This window comes from Sus scrofa, chromosome 7 (assembly GCF_000003025.6).
Source record: "Sus scrofa isolate TJ Tabasco breed Duroc chromosome 7, Sscrofa11.1, whole genome shotgun sequence".
NCBI classification, from domain to species: Eukaryota; Metazoa; Chordata; class Mammalia; order Artiodactyla; family Suidae; genus Sus; species Sus scrofa.
In genome coordinates, this window is record NC_010449.5 from 2,464,773 (window position 1) to 2,482,393 (window position 17,621).

At 48.0% G+C, this 17,621-nt stretch overlaps 1 long non-coding RNA gene across 2 annotated transcripts; it reads left to right on the forward strand.

The window, feature by feature from the left end:
* LOC102162837 lies at positions 60-16,850 on the forward strand. 2 transcript variants are annotated; one of them, XR_002346266.1, is made up of 2 exons: positions 60-1,709; positions 16,140-16,850. It is a non-coding gene; the product is annotated as an uncharacterized LOC102162837 (long non-coding RNA). The 2 variants fall into 2 exon arrangements; XR_304257.3 differs by lacking the exon at positions 60-1,709 and adding an exon at positions 3,957-4,589.

Consider the following 17,621-nt stretch of genomic DNA (forward strand, 5'->3'; position numbering starts at 1 on the left):
AGGATCCAAACCACATCTGTGACCTTTGCTGCAGCTTGTGGCAATGCTGGATCCTTAACTCACTGAGCGAGGCCAGGGATTGAGCCCACATCGTCACAGACACTGTCAGGTTCTTAACCTGCTGAGCCACAATGGGAACTCCAAGCAATGGGTCTTGACAGCACTTAAAGGCCAGTGTTTTTTCCCTCCTAGGATACTTCCCCCCCCCCCATAGGAGCATCCCTCGTAGGTTCTCTTTTGGGGGTAAACACTAACTAGTGCTTCACATCCCCACTGTGTTCCCAGAGGGTAGACCTCCCACTGCAGTAGCTGAGGGTCCCACAACCATCGGCATCTCTGGTCATCCAACCACCTCCACAGCTGGATTCTGAGCTCCCAGAAAGGAGGTCCCCAATGTTATCCATCGTTGACTCCTTGGCATCCTGCCCGTTGCATGTGTGTCGTTAGGAAGACACTCATTCTTATTTATTAAAAGACTGATCAGAGGAGAAAGGAAGAGTGTCTCTGTGTAACTGAGTGGTTTAGTGAAAAGTTTGCCACTGCGGTCAAAGCAGGTAGGCGACGGACACTGCTGCTGGGGTCTGAGAGGACTTCTGAGCATCCTGAAAGCATCCATACTTTTAACCCCACCCCCTCTAATGCCTGACTGAAGAACTGGTTACTAGGTTCAAGAGCATCTTTAAAGCCACAGATGAAAGCATTTACCAATGAAGACAGCTGTCACAACATCGCCACCCGTCGCTGTTCCTGTTTGAGACACATCTTGGGCGCTGCACCTTAAACCGAGACCCACTGAACGGAAGGTGTGCTCCAGGCGGACAGTGGCCTCTGTCCCTGCTGTCATAGCTTCCTCCCCAAAGTAGCAGACGCTTGGATTTTCTAAGCCTCCTCGCATCTTCGAAGTCTGCACTGGCCTTACGGCAGTTACTGCCTTTCTCGCGAAGATGAGGAGGAACCCCTTTGTTGGGAATCACTGGGACACCTTATGGTCATGGCGAGAATTGCATCTCAGCCTGGATCTAAACAAGAGCCCCGCCCAGGCCTTGGGGACACCAGGTGGCCGAGGCTCGCTCTTCTCCATGGGAAAGACTCCATGTCTCTTTTTATTCGTCATTCCCAGAAGGATAAGCCTTCTGCTCTGGAAGGATGCGAACTCGTCCTGTTTGATTCCATGTGTGTGACAGGCGACTCTGTTCTCTGCCCCGCCCTGCACCCCCGGGTGTGAGTCCCGAGCCGGGGCCATGCTCTCCCAGCTCTCCACCGCCCTGGTGACTTCCTCACGCTGGGGCCACCGGCCTTTCTGGTTCCCCTTCGGCAAATACACTCCTCTCCTCCAGAGACCGATTTCCACGGAATCCATGGCCACAGGGCGCCTTCTAGAGAGGCTGTCTGTCGAGCAGGGTGTGGCAGAAAGGAGGCACAGTCTCAGGATGACGTTAGAAATGGGAACAAGACACAGAGACAGCAGAAGAGCCCGTGAACATGCCAAGTGTTTGAGAACATTTCTATTGGTGGAGGGACAGACCTCAGAAAGATCAGGAGGCCAGACACAGAGCACCTGCTGTGTGCCAGGCTTGAGGCAAAGTGCTGGAGGGGTCGGGGGTCAGATGGCACCTTGTCTCCAGGGCGTTTGCAGCCTCTCAGTGCACAGAGAATCACACCAAACAAGAGCACAGCAAAGAACGGAGCATACGGGCGCACGTCACCAGGTAAGAGGCAGGGAGGACTCTCACTTTAGGCCGGTCAACGTGGTTGTGGGCGCCAGTCTGTTTTCACTCGGCTGCTCTTTTATATTAAAATAAGCAGGGAACAAAGTCATTGCAGGTGAACCCAGAGGAACCCAGTCAGTCGTTCTCCACCCTGTAAGGAGCAGTTTTAACGTGTGTACGGGAGGTGGTAGCGAGTGGTTTTAGGGTGTCGGTGATGGTCCAAGGGAAAGACGCAGTTAGAGGGTGTGGGAGAGAGGACCACGGTTTATACCACTGGCTGCACCTGCGGATCACCTGGGGAGTTTTGAAAACACCGACGCCTTATATCCAAAGAAAACTCTAATTCAAAAGATACATGCACCCCAGTGTTCAGTGCAGCACTATTTACAACAGCCAAGACATGAAAGCCACCTAAGTGTCCACAGACGGATGAATGGGTATAGATGAAGTGGTACATATATTCAAAGGAATACTAGTCAGTCATGAAAACAAACAAACCAGCACTATTTGAAGCAGCATGGATGGACCTGGAGATTATCATACTAAGTGAAGTCAGACAAAGACAAAGATATATGTGGCATCTAAAATATGAAACAAATGATTTTTAAAAAAGAAAATAAAAAATAGGGAGCTCCCTTTGTGGCTCAGTGGTTAATGAACCTGACTAGGATCCATGAGGATTCGGGTTCGATCCCTGGCCTTGTTCGGTTAGTTGGGGATCCAACATTTTTGTGGCTGTGGGTAGGCCAGTGGCTGTAGCTTCAATTTGACCCCTAGTCTGGGAACGTCCATATGCCCCAGATGTGGCCTTAAAAAGCAAAACAGAAAATAAAAAAATAAAATATGATACAAATGAACTTATTTACAAAGCAGAATCAGATTCAGACATAGAAAACAAACTTAGGGTTACCAAAGGGGATGGCATGAGGTGGGTGGGGGAGAAAAATTAGGAGTATGGGATTAGCAGATACACCTTACTCTCTGGAAAGGAAATGAACAACAAGGACCTCCTACGGTCTAGCACAGGGAACCACACTCAGTGTCTGGAAATAACCTGTAATGGAGAAGAATCTGAAAAAAGAATATATATATATATATATATTTATAACTGAATCACTTTGCTGTACACCTGAAACTACCACAGCATCATAAATTAACTGTACTTCGATCCTAAAAAAAACGCGCCCCTGATGCCAGCCCTCCCTGTGGATTCTGATGAACTTGGTTTGGGGAAGAGGGAGGAGCCTGTGCATCCGGACTGATGAATTTCCCCAGATGATCTAATGTGCAGCCACGTTTCAGAACCACTGGAAGATCCTATTCCCAACACTTTCCTCCTCCAGGTTCTGCGACACAGACACACACACACACACAGACACACACACACAGGGTACACACACATACACATGACACACACCACATATACACCCGCAGGATACACACACACTGGCCCTTGCCCTTGTCTTTTTCAGCTTTGCAGAAAATGGATACAATGTTAAAAGGGGCTCCAGAATTCCACAGGCTCCTCATCATCTCTTTAATATGCTAATGAAGAGCTGCTGCAGGGGGTGTGCTGCCACAGTGGCTTATGGGAAAGGCTTACCCCCGGGGCTGCTCTGATGGGAACCTAGTTCCCTCCAGCCAGCTGCGAGCCTGACTCTGAGCCAGCCTTCGTCTCGTGCTGCACTTGTGCCAAGGGTGGGGAACGTGCTTTTCAGCGTCAAACACACCACATTCCTGCTGTCCCCTTTCCCGTGTTGGTGTCCCTGTAGCAGCCTTCTGCATGCCTTCTGTCTGTACCTATGCTTCTCCTTCTGAATTCCTGTTAAAAACAACAGCAGAGTTTAACACAACGAGAGGTTGCTCTATTTTCTGACAACAACAAACTTGAGCCATACAGCACTGCTGTGTTTATTTTGTGTTTTTGTGCCAAGCCACTTAACATACTACTGGTTTTTCTTTGTTTGCATTATAGTTTGCTGCAGTGGCAAGGAGTTACTGATGTTCTGTGATTTTAGGAATGTTAAGACAATCCTAACTGGGTCACCATGCTGTACAGTAGGAAAAAAATAATGCATTGGGGAAATGAAAAAATTAAAGAATAAAATAAAATAAAATAAAATAACCCCCCTGGAGTTCCTGTCGTGGCTCAGTGGGTTAAGAACCTGACTAGTATCCATGAAGATGCGTGTTCACTCCCTGGCCTTGCCCAGTGGGTTAAAGGATCCTGCGTTGCTGTGGGCTGTGGTGTAGGCCTCAGATGCGGCTCGGATCTGGAGGAGGAGGAGGAAGAGGAAGACGAGGAAGGCTCTGTTTTTCCCTGACAATCAAAGTTACTGTGTAGCGGCAGGTGGGCCGGTGTGGGCCTGCGGTGGGACCAGGGCAGTAACACCGCGGGCGAAAGCAGATGCTACGCTGCGGGAGTCGGGAGTCGCGCGGATGCAGCACTGGAAGCAGGAAGAGGCGGCTGCAGGTTCCCAAGACGTTCTGATTGATGGAGCGGGGCTGGCACCTCTCAGGCCGGAGGGAGGGAAAGCCTGAATGAGCCCAGGGCGTCAGGCTTGCGCGGAAGAAAGGGTCGGGGGCCGCAGGAGCAGGAGGCGGCAGGGGAGCCGACGGGTTTGGTTTCATAAACATCCAAAGGTCCAAGGGGACCCTGCGGGGAAACAGTCAGCAGGGAGTCGGGAGCTGGAGAGAAAGCTTAGACCCAGAGACCCAGATTTACTGCCTCCGAGGGGACAGTGACGTTGTGGGCGCTGCAGAAATTGGGGCAGGAGGACGCATGAAAAGGAAAAAGAAAGTAGCGACGGACCTCTGGAAGCATTCCAGGATTTACGGTATCTGAACAGGAAAACATGCCAACGAAGCATCAGGCACGGGGTGAGAGTAAGACCTGGAGCCTGACCTCCCCCAGGGAGGGAGAGCTTCTCAAGACGGGGGAGGGGAGGGGTGTGTGGGGGGGGGTCAGTCCTCAAGGCGCAGCCTAGGGCTCAAGGGGGCGCCGGCGGCTTCGGCGAGAGTCGCCCCTGGTCCCTGCGGGCTCTCGCCCGCCTCCTCTTCCGCCTGCTTTCCTTCTAGGGCTCCGTCCACACCTGTTCCACCTTCTCGACTCCTCTTTGTCTTCACTCTTTCTGAAGCCTGGATGCTCTGGCTGCGTCCCGCCTCTGCCCTCTTTTCTGCGGCCACACCCCTCCCTGTTCCAGGCAATGACCCCTGCAACCCCAGCAGTCAAGGAAGGGGGGCTTGGCAGCCACAGTTCCCGGAACACTCCCACACCTCTCACTGGAGGCACCACTTATTTGGTTTATAGTTTTATCGCTCTGCACTGTAGTTTAGGCCTGCCCTTTTGCTTTATTTCAAAGTCTCTGAATTGAGGAAGTTGCCTTCTGGCACAGTGGGTAAAGGATCCCGTGTTGCAGGCGGCAACTTCAGCGTGGGTTCATTCTCTGGCCTGGTAACTTCCACATGCCTAGGGTGCGGCCAAAATATGTCTCTTGAGTCTATTTTAATTCCCGGGTACCCCCTAGATTTTGTGTATGTGGGGGGGGAAATCTCACCATAGGTGGTGTTTTGTTCTTCACTGAAAGGCCGAGAATGTCTAATTGCCTTTTTTTGGGGGGGGTGCTGTTAGCAACAGGTAACCGATGCTAAGATCCTTTATTTCATTAGCGATTTTGCAAAATGTGACCATCTTATTCATCATTTCTTCTTCTTCTTCTTTTTTTTTTTTTTAGCTTTTCTTAGGGCCACACCTGCGACATGTGCAAGTTCCCAGGCTAGGGGTCAAATGGAAGTTGTAGCTGCCGGCCTACACCACAGCCCCAGCCATGCCAGATCCAAGCTGCATCTGCGACCTCCGCCACAGCTCACAGGCAACGCCAGATCCTTAACCCACTGAGCGAGGCCAGGGATTGAACCCGCATCCTTATGGATACTAGTCGGATTCGTGACTGCTGAGCCACAATGGGGGAAGTCCATCTGGAATATTTTTATAAAGAGAAACTCTCCCTCACCTGCTGTTTGATTAGCCAGTGGCAGGATTTTCCAGGGAAAGATGGGGCACTAACTCAAAATCTTCCCTTTGTTTACTTGTGGTTTTCACAAGAGTCACTCCCCTAGCAGCCTCTAAAGGCAAGTGGTTAGGATTAGGGTATGGGGGGCGGGATTTATAAACTCAGGGATCAAATAACAGTATTCGATGTGTTTTACCCACCATAGCAGTTATCCTTATTCATTCTCTTTGGTCGGAAGGAGTCTTTTCAAGTTGCTGCCTTCTTTGACCAACCCTGGTGGTCTCTGACAGCTTTCTTGCCGAGCGGCGTGATCTCCCAGGCTCACCTTACCCATTTCCTGCCCCTCCAAGACCCTGATCTGGAGACTGGTGATGCTCGTTGCTGCTGTTACATCATCATTTCTCGGCCTTTACAATGGGCAGGACAAAGCTATTTAAAGATTAAAAAGAAGATACCGGAGTCCCCCCCCTGTGGTGCAATGAGATCAGTGGCATCTCTGTAGTGCCAGGATGCAGGTTTTTTTGGTTTTGTTTTGTGTTTTCAAAGGGCTGCACCTACAGCATACGGAATTTCCCAGGTTACAGGTTGCATTGGAGCCATTGCTGCTGGCCTGTACCACAGCCCCAGCAAGGCGGGATCCTTAACCCATTGAGCGAGGCCAGGGATCGAACCCACATCCTCATGGATACTAGTTGGGTTCGTTACCACTGAGCCATAGCAGGACCTCCAGGTTTGATTCCTGGCCAAGCACAGGGGGTTAAAGGATCTGGCGTAGGTCACAACGTGGCTCAGATCTGATCCCTGGTCCAGGAACTCCACATGCCACGGGGCAACCAAAAAAGACTAAAACAAAACAAAACAAAAAAAACTTCATGAGTCCATACTGTCACTTCTTTTCCAAAGTCAGGAGTTAAGATAATTCATCACGTCTCTCTTACACGTGTCTGTGTGTGCTCCCCAACCGAGAACCCTGGCTCTCAGGGACACGTAGATGACAGGGTGGATCCCCCAGAGCTCGTTTGCTTTTTCCAAAACATTTTCTGGACAACCATCCCAACACTTTTACCATTAGGATTACTGAAGACAAAGCTAAATTCTTCTTGCATGCGTTCTCTGCGTTATTCACAGGTATACTACAATCTGCCTTGTCAGAGAATATAGCTGTTTTGTACTTTCTCGTATCTTTCATTGTCTCCATTGCACATTTAAATGCGCATTTAAGGCTCAGTGCCAGTATTTGAGATGGTGTCTCTCCCAGGCATTCTGGTTGGTTATAGCTTTTTTTCTAATCGATTCTAAAGAAAGACTCATCAGAACAATATTTTCTTAGTTCTTGTATCTGACCACACCTTGTTGCCTTATTCTTGAAAATAAGTTGGCCCAGATATAAAGTCTTTGACTTGCATTTTCTTCCTTTGGGTACCTTAGATATGTTGCTACATTTTCTTGTAAGAAAGAGTATTACTGTCAAAAAGTCTAATGGTGGAGGTCCCTCGTGGCTCAGCAGAAACGAACCCAACTAGCATCCACGAGGATTCGGGTTCTATCCCCGGCCTTGCTCAGTGGGTTAAGGATCCAGCGTTGTCGTGGGCTGTGGTGCAGGTCAGCAACTACAGCTCTGATTCCATCCCTAGCCTGGCAACTCCATATGCCTTGGGTATAGCCCTAAAAAAAAAAAAAAAAAGCAAAAATAAGTCTACTGTGATCAGAAATTTTTCCCTTATGTGTGACTTGGTACTTTAACCTGGATACCTCAATCATTTTTTTTCTTTTTCTTTAAAGTCTAATAATTTTACTAGACTGTATCTTGTTGTTAATCAATCTGAGTCAATTTTCCCAGGCGTGTGAGGCATTCTGTCAATATATGGGCACTTTCAAATCTCTCTTTAAAATGATTTTTACTTTTTCCATTATAGTTGGTTTACGGTGTTCTGTGAATTTTCTAGTGTACAGCAAATGACCCAGTCACACATATATACATTCATTCTTTTTCTCACATTATCCTCCATCCTGCTCCATACAAGTTCAAATCTCCTTTTCTTCCAGGAAAGTCTTCCTGAATCACGGTCTTCGGTGGTTTTTGTTTTGTTTTGTTTTTCTTTTTAGGGCTGCACCTGCGGCATATAGAAGTTCCCAGGCTAGGGGTTGAATTGGAGCTGCACCTGCCGGCCTACACCACAGCCACAGCAATGCAGGATTTGAGTCAAGTCTGCACCTACACCCTAGCTCACGGCAATGCTGGATCCTTAACCCACTGAGCGAGGCCAGGGATAGAAACTGCACCCTCATGGATACTAGCCATATTCGTTCTGCCACAACAGGAACTCCTGTTCGGCTCTCTTGCTTTAATTTTCCTTCTGCCGGGACTCCTGTTATTTATTGCATTTTCTTTGCCTGTCTTCTATAGTCACTACTCCTGAATCCAATTTGTTCTTCTGATGTTTTAATTTTAATTTTTTAACATTCTAATATTTTGGGGCAGCACCCACAGCATGCAGGAGTTCCTGGGCTAGGGATCGCACCTGCATCTGAGCAGCATCCCAAGCCATAGCAGTGACAAAGCTGAGTCCTTAACCTGCTGAGCCACGGGGGAACTTCTTCACAGTCTAGTTTTATTAAGGTTTATCTGTTACGTTTATTTGCTCTTGGGTTTTAAGTTAGTTTTCTTTTCTCCATTTCTGCTTCTTGGTTTGTGTTTTATCACTTTCTTTCTGAGATTTCTATTTCAGATGTATATTTCCCTTTTATACATTTTACTATTTTTGATGCCTTTTTGCTCATTTTGATCCATCAGGTTATACTTTTCTTCTCTCTTTGTGGATTCTGTTTGGCGGATGTTATTCTGCATCTTTATCTCTTTGATCTTGATCATTTTTAAGTGTTTTTTGTTGTTGTTTGTTTTTTTGCTTTTTAGGGCTGCACCTGTGGGATATGGAAGTTCCCAGGCTAAGGGTCAAATGGGAGCTGTAGCTGCCAGCCTATGCCATAACCACAGCCATGCCACATCCAAGCCTGGCTTGCCACCTACACCACAGCTCATGGCAGCACCGGATCCCCAACCCACTGAGCGAGGCCAAGGACCAAACCCGCATCCTCATGAATACTAGGTGGATTCGTTCCCCTGCGCCACACTGGGAGCTCCCTAATTGATCATTTTTATGGCAATTGGTTTTCCTGAACTTTTAGAATAAGGTAAGATTCAAGAGAGCTTTCGAGGCCTCACAAACCCCCTCCTTGTTTGGATCCTACATGGTGTTAAATGTGGCGCTTTGCCCCCCTGGTGGCCCATATACTCCCTCTCCCCGTGTGCATCTGCGCTTTCTTTATTCTTTGGGTCCCCTGCTCTTATCCTGCTGAATTTGGATTCTATTTTCAGCAGTGTGTCCTCAGAGTGGAACGTGACCCCCGGAGGGGGCATTTGACTCGTGTCTGGAGAGTCCACAGGCCGTTTGGCCCCTGCACACGGTCCTCAGGACCCCTCGACTCACCTGCCTCTGGGGCACAAACCCCTTCCCACTCCTGCTAACTGGGCCTGGTAGAGCCTTTCAGGTGGCCCCTCCTCTGACCTTGGTGTTCTTGGTTCTTCAAACGCCTGCTGCTTCCCTTGGCACAGCTGCTGACGCCAGGCAGACTTTGTGGCTGCCAGAGATCTTCCTGCACCTGCTCGGATTTTTGGAATCTGGGGGGCATCTGGCCAACCTCGTTGCCGTGTAGACATTGTCCTTGGGCCTTTTGTTTTGCCATCCTGGTTTCTTTTCTTACATTCACGGAGGGGTTGGGGGAGGTTAACAAATAAGCTGCCAGCACTGCTGCCTCTTCCCTTCCCGTTTTCCCAGGCTTTCCCCAGATTTTGGTTCTCGACCACCTAGTCCTTTTACAAATATGTTTTGAATAAACTTATCACATTCTTCTGCTTTTATCCTTAAGCCCTTGACGCCTGGAGTCACGTCTTCAGTCCCAACCTCTCCCTCGAGCTTCAGTCCCTTATTTTCTGCTGCCACCAGGTGTCCTCAATTGGACACCCAGGAGCATCTGAAACATACATCCCACGTACTCTCACACCTGTTTCTCTTTTCTTGGAAAATATACCTCTGGGGGGAGAATTTGTTTTTCTAACAAATTCAGTGTTGTTGGCAAGAGATCCTCTCATTGTCTCAAAATATCTGGAATAGAATTTATAATGTTGGTCTAGAGACACAAATCAGCTCCACTAAAATAGAATTCTTTATAAGGACTTTGGCTGGTTTTGTTTGCTTTTGGCAAAGGAATATTTAAAACTCTTAGAACATAGATTTCTTATGATAAAAACAGTACAGATTATAGAAAATATGGAAAAGTACAGAAGTCTCACAATCCCAGCCCCCAAAGATAATCACTATTTACATTTTTTTTTTTGTGTCTTTTTACGGCCGCAGCCGCAGCATATGGAGGTTCCTGGGCTAGGCGTCCAATCAGAGCTACAGTTGCCGACCTACACCACAGCTCACGGCAACACCGGATCCTTACCCCACTGAGTGAGGCCAGGGATCGAACCCACAACCTCATGGTTCCGCATCGGATTTGTTTCCGCTGCGCCACGATGGAAACTCCCCATCACTATTAACATCTTGGATTTTTACCTTAAAATTTTTTTCTACTTGGGTGTATATTTTACTTAAAGTTCTTGATGGGTGTTTTCCTACGTCATTTGCTAATCTTGGAAAATGTGGTTTAAAAATGATAATATGATATTCCACACGAGATAGAATATATATAGATGTACCATAATTTATTTATATTTCAATTGGCACTTAACCGTCCTACTATTAAAAAATAGCACTGATAATTGTGAAACTTCATGGATCTCTGATTATTTTCCTTTAGGATTAATTTCTAGAAGTGAAATTGTTGAACCAAAGGATATCTATATTTTTAAGCCCTTTGATACACATCACTAAATTTTCTCTAAGAACTGCACACCGACATGCTATCGTACTATTAGTGCATAAAATTCAAAATTTCTTCTTGCTGCTGTTAAAAGGTTTTTGCCAGTTTGATAAGCCACAAGGGCATGTCGCTGTTACTGGAATCTGAATTTGCCGTAGTGCTAGGATGGTTCAATACTGTGGCATGTACTTAATAGCCAAGAGCATTTCATTTGTATGACTTCCCAGCACATGAGTCAGAAGAGCTTTTTCTTGCCAGGGGTCCACAGGTCACAAAGCCTGAAGGTCTTGTGCAACAGCAGCCTCTGACATTGTCCAAATGACTTGCTGAAACGGTATTTTCAGTGAGTATACATTTTATAGAGTAGGATTGTATATGGGTGCTTAGCGTGTTATTTTTAAATGATGAGATGATTTAAAGTATTGTTGAATCATGAACAGTCATCAGATTCTCCTTCATACCTGCTGGTAACAAAAACAGCCATAATTCATTCTGTCCTTGCTAAGTGCTTGGCAAACAGTGCCTCATCCAACACAGTCTTGTGAAGTTGGCACTTGATTTGGGGTTTTCCATGACTGAGTAAGCCTTAGACACCCACAGCATGCTGGCTAAGGTCACACAGCTATTGGGGGGGGGGAAGGGGGTGAAGGCTGACCTGGAGCTCACTTGAAAGCTGACTTCAGAATCCACCACTGTGCTGTGGGGCTTCTCCCTGTGCTGTGGTTTGTAAACTTACGGCACATTAAGATCAGTGGAGGGCTTTTAAAAAAAGGACAGATGCCAAGTCGTATAATCCAGACAAATTGCATCAGAATCTTTGGGGATGGTGCCCCGTCATCCATATGTTATAAAAGCTTCCTGAGTCATTGTAACATGCAGCCAGAGTCCAGAGCCATTGCTAGTAATGAGTAACCAGTGTGGCTAAGGAAACAGCTTTGATGTGTCAAGTTCAAATCCTCAGGGCTCCACGTTATTCCTATGTTCATATATGCTTTTTATGCTATTCCGACCTGTGTTTGGAACAAATCCCTCTCAATTCAGCATTCTTATTACTAATCTCTCCCTCCCCAGACCCCTCTCCCCAACACCTGCCCCTCTGCCCCCCACTCTCTCTTACACACACACACACACACACACACACACACACACACACACACACACGTCTCTCTAGCTCAGAACCTCTGCTCATACAAGCTGTAGTAAGGATGCCAGACCCAAGCCTGGGCGTGTTCTCTGGACACCAAGGTCAGACATAAGGGTAGAACCTCACTCATTCAGGGCCTGCAGTGGATTAAGCCAAGAAAGACGACTTGAAGGCAGACCTTAGGAGACGCTGAATCAAAAGTCTGCCCGAGAGTCTTTGGTCCAAAGAAGCAAGACAGAAAAATAATCTGCAGATGAGGCATCTGGGATGGGGGCCAGATGGATGGAAGAGGGATTTAGAGACCACGGGTGATGCTGGATATGAGAAGGAAGGGGTCATCAATGCCAAGGCCACAGTCTATCAGCTCTGTTTCTTTTCAGTGATATTTCCAAAAAAATGGAGTCAAGGTTAAAACTAGGAGATGGCACGTATCCATGGAGAGTCCAGCTTAAAACAATGGGAAGTTTGGCGACCTCGGGCCATTGTTCCCATATAGCCACAGTGAGCGTCCCCAGTAGCGGGTGCCCACTTTGCAAGGGAGGCGGGCATCTCTGGGCCCCACAGCCCCGCCAGGGTTGGGGCCACCCATTCAGGAGCTGTGACTGCCCATGCTGACATGTGTTGGCATTTGTGGCTTCTGATTTAAGATTCCAAACCAGCCCGGACATGAGGCAGTCACTGAGCGTCAGGTGTTGATCTGCTGATTTTCAGGGTAGCCTTGGCTTCCCTCCAAATGTCCCTACGAGATGGAGGGAGGCTGCTGGGTCAGCGAACAGGCCCGGCTGCAGGCTGCAGCTTCTCTCTCTCCCTCACCGACCAGCGCTGCCCGCGGCGCGCGGGGTTGAGGAGTCCCAGCAGGGGCGGGACCCCCGTGCGCCACGTCCAGGAACCTCCCTGTGACGTCATAACCATCCCTTTCTCCCACGGCAGCATCCAGAGCATGCGCAGATGCCGCGGGCCGCCCGAGCATCCGCTTCGCTTTTTATTAACCATCTTTCCTAGTCGACTTTGATAGGAACGTTCTTAGAAACAGTCAAATGAATTAACTATGCCTCCCAAGGATAACTCCCCACCAGTCCCCCCTCCGCCCCAGTTGGCCGCACCTGTTTTCCTGAAGGTTTATTCCTGTATTTTTCTTTAAAGACATAATAATTGAGTTCTTTATACTTGACCGCTTCAGGGAAAGGTCTGAATATTCTGAACTTGTCCTCCTCTTGCTAAGCCTTGCCTTTCCTGAAGACCTCAGTGGTGGCAAAGGAAAGCAGATGAGATAGTTCCATAAAGAGTCCTTTCTCCTGGGAGAGCAAAGACCCCAGTAATTAAGTAATTCAAAAAACACACCAGTAAGGAGTTCCCGTCGTGGCACAGCGGGAACGAAGCCGACCAGTAATCAGGAGGTTGCCGGTTGGATCCCTGGCCACGCTCAGTGGGTTAAGGATCCAGCATTGCCCTGAGCTGTGGTGTAGGTCACAGACACGGCTAAGATCTGGCGTGGCTGTGGGGAGGCTGGCAGCTAGGGTTCTGATTGGACCCCTAGCCTGGGAGCTTCCGTATGTGGTAGGTGTGGCCCTAAAAAGCCAGAAAAAAAAACCCCCAAAAAACACACCAGTAAGTACATAAATCCTAGAGAAACCTGTTGCAGGATATCAGTTGAAAGGCTAAATTCTTACAACCACGCACTTAAAGTTTCTTTTATCCCTTCTCTTGTGTATTCTGTCTTAAGAAAAAATAGCCCAAACTAGGATAAAGTAAAAGGATGATGGTGTCTTGCCGTCAGTCAAACCCTGTCCAGGGTGGTCCTCCCTTCATGTCACTTATGATTTACTCGCCTTACCTGAAGATTTTGGGAATCAGACGTTGACTTGGAGAGTTACAAGGTGGAAATGGTTTTTGTCCAGGAGGGAGTCATGTGACTTCTCTCCTTTAGAAACGAGAGTGACAAAAGTTTTGGTTTTCCTGCCCTGCAGAGACACAGTCCACTTTCTATCTAGCCTAGCCGTCTTATTACAGCCTTCTGTCTTTCAGAGCCCAGTTTCTCTAATTCTCTCTGAACCAGCTTTCCAGTTCTGTTAGCTCCTTCATTAATGCAGACAGCAAAGGTGTGAGGCAGGTTCATTCCACATTTGTATAAGAATCATGTTTTTGACGTTAAAAAGCTACACCTTGGCACCAGCCTGACGTGTCCCCAGTAGCAATTTTCGTGCCCCCAATCTCCTGCTGACGGCACAGAGCTTCTTCCCTTGGTTGCTGTGGGCAAAACCTTGGAAATGCTTTTGTAGTTAATGTACGTTTAAGAGGAACCCTCCGTTGAGGAAGAGCGAACTGATCAATTAGCTTCAGTTTAGGGGAAGAAAAACCAGATAAGGCCATTTGTGGATAAAGCAGCCAACATTTCACGATGCCTCTGCTGGTCACAAACACGAGCTCCGTTGCTGAGGTCATAACTTCAGGTTCAGGCTTGCAGGGGAAGCGGAGTACTTGCTGCATTTCTCTTTTGACCCAGAAGTCTTTCTGAGGCTCTTTTTCTCCACTCTGCTCCCTTCCCACGCATCTTGGCGTGGCGAGGAGGAGGCTCGGAAGCCATGGGGCTGAGCCTCCAGGGAGGGCCAGCAGGCTTTCTAATAAGGACGGTCCTGAAGGGCCAGGGGTAAAGTCAATTGAAATGTCTTATTTCAAATGAGCTAGGAGGTTTGCTTTATTGTAAAGAGAACAAATTAAAGAAATCCACTGTGTAGTTCTAGTCAAAGATGGTGTTCGGTGTGCTGTTTAAATATCTGTACCATGACTATTTCAACAAAAATACATTCTCTTCCAAATACTGGAATCGATTTGGAAAGTTGAATGGTAATACATCATCTGTGAGATGATACAGTAAATATTGATGGGGCTCCCGTCCTGGCTCAGTGGTAATGAACCCAACTAGTATCCATGAGGACTCAGGTTCGATCCCTGGCCCCACTCAGTGGGTTATGGATCTGGCTTTGCGGTGAGCCGCGGTGTAGGTTGCAGACGTGGCTCAGATCTCGGATGGCTGTGACTGTGGTGCAGGCCAGCAGCTGTAGCTCCGATTCGACCCCTAACCTGGGAACTTCCATATGCCGTGGGTGCAGCCCTAAAAAGATAAAACAAAAAAAGTGAAAGTGCTTTACAAGCTCCATAGTGTTCTGTTTTGACACCAATGTTATTTATCATTAATCCAGTCATTAAATGTAACCCAAATGTCCCCAAGTCTACCAGAAACTGAGAGGTGGCCATTCCTTTGATATCCAAATAGAGTAACTCAGGTCCACGCCCCACACTTGGTTTTAGTAAATTGAGTCTCCTGCTAAATATTCCCGAGGATTTCCAGAGAGTGCGAGTCAGCTGCGTCTCCTGTCGTCTGCCTGTTCTGGCCCCGCAGGCTACGTGTTCTCTCCCTGCTCCTCCCTCTGTGTCTTATGGCCTTGCACTTCCCTGTGGTGCAGTTCACCTGCCAGCACCATCTCGGCTTTCCCTTTACTCCCTAAGAAAGTGCTAGACGAAATTTGACACGGAGTTCCCACTGCAGTCAGCAGGTTAAGAACCCAGCACTGTCTCCGCAGCGGCTTGGGTCCCCATCGAGGCATGGGTTTGATCCCTGCCTCGCACAGTGGGTTGAGAATCCTGAGTTGCCAAGGCTGCAGCTGGGAGTCCATCCCTGGTCTGGGAAGGTCCATATGCCACCGGTGCAGCAAAAAAAAAAAAAAAAAAATCTGACCCTAATTTAGTTGTTATTAAGCGCTAGCTGAAACCACTGGTGCATGAGAAGAATTAATATACAGAATAAGAAACAACTCAAAATACCCCTCGGCCTTGCCTTTCACCGTAGTGCTGGGTCCACTTTCCACAGGGTCCCACCTACTCTCTGTTGCCTTTTCTCCAGAGGAGCTGAAAGTCATTTCTTTTCTCTCTCTCTCTCTCTTTTTTTTTTTTTTGTCTTTTTGCCATTTCTAGGGCCTCTCCCGCAGCATATGGAGGTTCCCAGGCTAGGGGTCTAATTGGAGCTGTAGCTGCCGGCCTACACCACAGCCACAGCCACAGCAAAGCGGGATCCGAGCCGTGTCTATGACCTACACCACAGCTCACAGCAATGCCAGATCCTTAACCCACTGAGTGAGGCCAGAGATCGAACCCACAACCTCATGGTTCCTAGTCGGATTCGTTAACCACTGCGCCACGACGGGAACGCCCCTGAAAGTCATTTCAAATTAGCTCATCGTCCTCCCCACAGGACTAGGCTTTTATATGATTATAAACAGCACTCTGCCTCTGGGTCGAGCACATGGAGCTCAGAGGTGATTTACTGTCTTATTTGCGCTTCGCGTGTAGGGAAAACCATCCTGTACTGAGCTGGAAACGGTCCCGAGAGATGACGTCTCGACAAGCAGGTGGGGATCCAGAGAGAAACAAGCCCAGAGCGGCGGCCGGTTTCAGCCGCAACTTTCAGCCGGTTGCGACATCCAAGGAAGGAATTCTTTCCGGGCGGAAGAAGTTGCCTCTCCCCAGATCTGTCCAGCGTGAGCGGGCAGCAGCCTCAGGGGAGGGATGGAGAAGACACACGTACGCCCACGTACACACGTGCACACGCACCCTCGCACACCTGCACAGACGCACATACTGCAAACACACACCCATGATCATGTAGTTACACAGCGGGGCAGTTCTGGCAAGTGGGTCATTGGATTTTTGTTCTTCAGTTCAACCCTTCTTTCTAGAAACAGTGACCTACGGGCATCAGAAAAGCGTCAGAAAAATCCAGAAAAGGCACCCGCAGCGCTACCTCTAGGAAAAACAAGGGCGACCTTCGGCTCATCTTTCCTTTGCACTTGTTAAGTGTAGACCCACTTGTACAAAAGCAATTACTCTCCGTCCTGGGTTTCTCGTCCACTTACCAGTTTCTACCTCAGGTCTATCCCCATGTTTCTAAGTAGAATTTTAATCATGACAAAACACCCTTTCAGGTGGCTGCTTCACAATTTCCCTAAAGGCATTGAAATTGTTACACTTTTTCCAAAAATAAAATGAGTCACTGTCATCACATATACCGTCTCTGTCTTGTTTGTTTGTTTTGTTTTGCGGAGCCCATGGCCGTGCAAGTTCCCAGGCTAGGAATCGAGTCCTCGCCAACAGCAGCCATAATAGGGGATCCTTACCTGCTGCGCCCCCAGGGCACGCCTGTGTCTTCTGTCTCGGTCGCTCTCAGTTTCAGGGGTCTGTGACCTTCTCCTTAAAGGCTGGAATTCAGTTCTCCACCCATTATGATCTGAACATCGTGAGTTTCCCATGTCCCACCCCCACCCTCATCCTCACCCCAGCGAGCTTGGCAAAATGTTTCTCCCAACACGTGCGCTCTGTGCTCCGGTTGGGGGGCAATTCGAGCAAATTGAAAAAATTCCCATCTGATGATATTTCAGGTGCTATATTTCAGCTCCTTGCTGCATACCTGATGCATTACTGGCTGGGACACCAGTCAGTGCCTGGTGAAAGCGCTTAATTACTCTAGATCTGCACAGTAGGTGAGCCTTCCAGGGGGCTGGTTCAAATGGAAAAGTCTCTGTAAGAGCAATTAACACAACGAATTTCAAAGACTTCGTCTGATCAAAAGAATGTGAATTATCTGTCTTATTGATATTATTATTTATATTGACTGCATGTTTAAAATGATAATGTCTCAGCTATAACGGACTAAGTGAAATATTTTAGTAAAATTAGTTTAATTTCTTGGTGTTTCACTGTGGCTACTAGAAACCTTAGAAGTATAACGGTGGCTGGTGTTTGTGGCTGGTGTAGTGTTTTGGTTTGAGAGGCAGA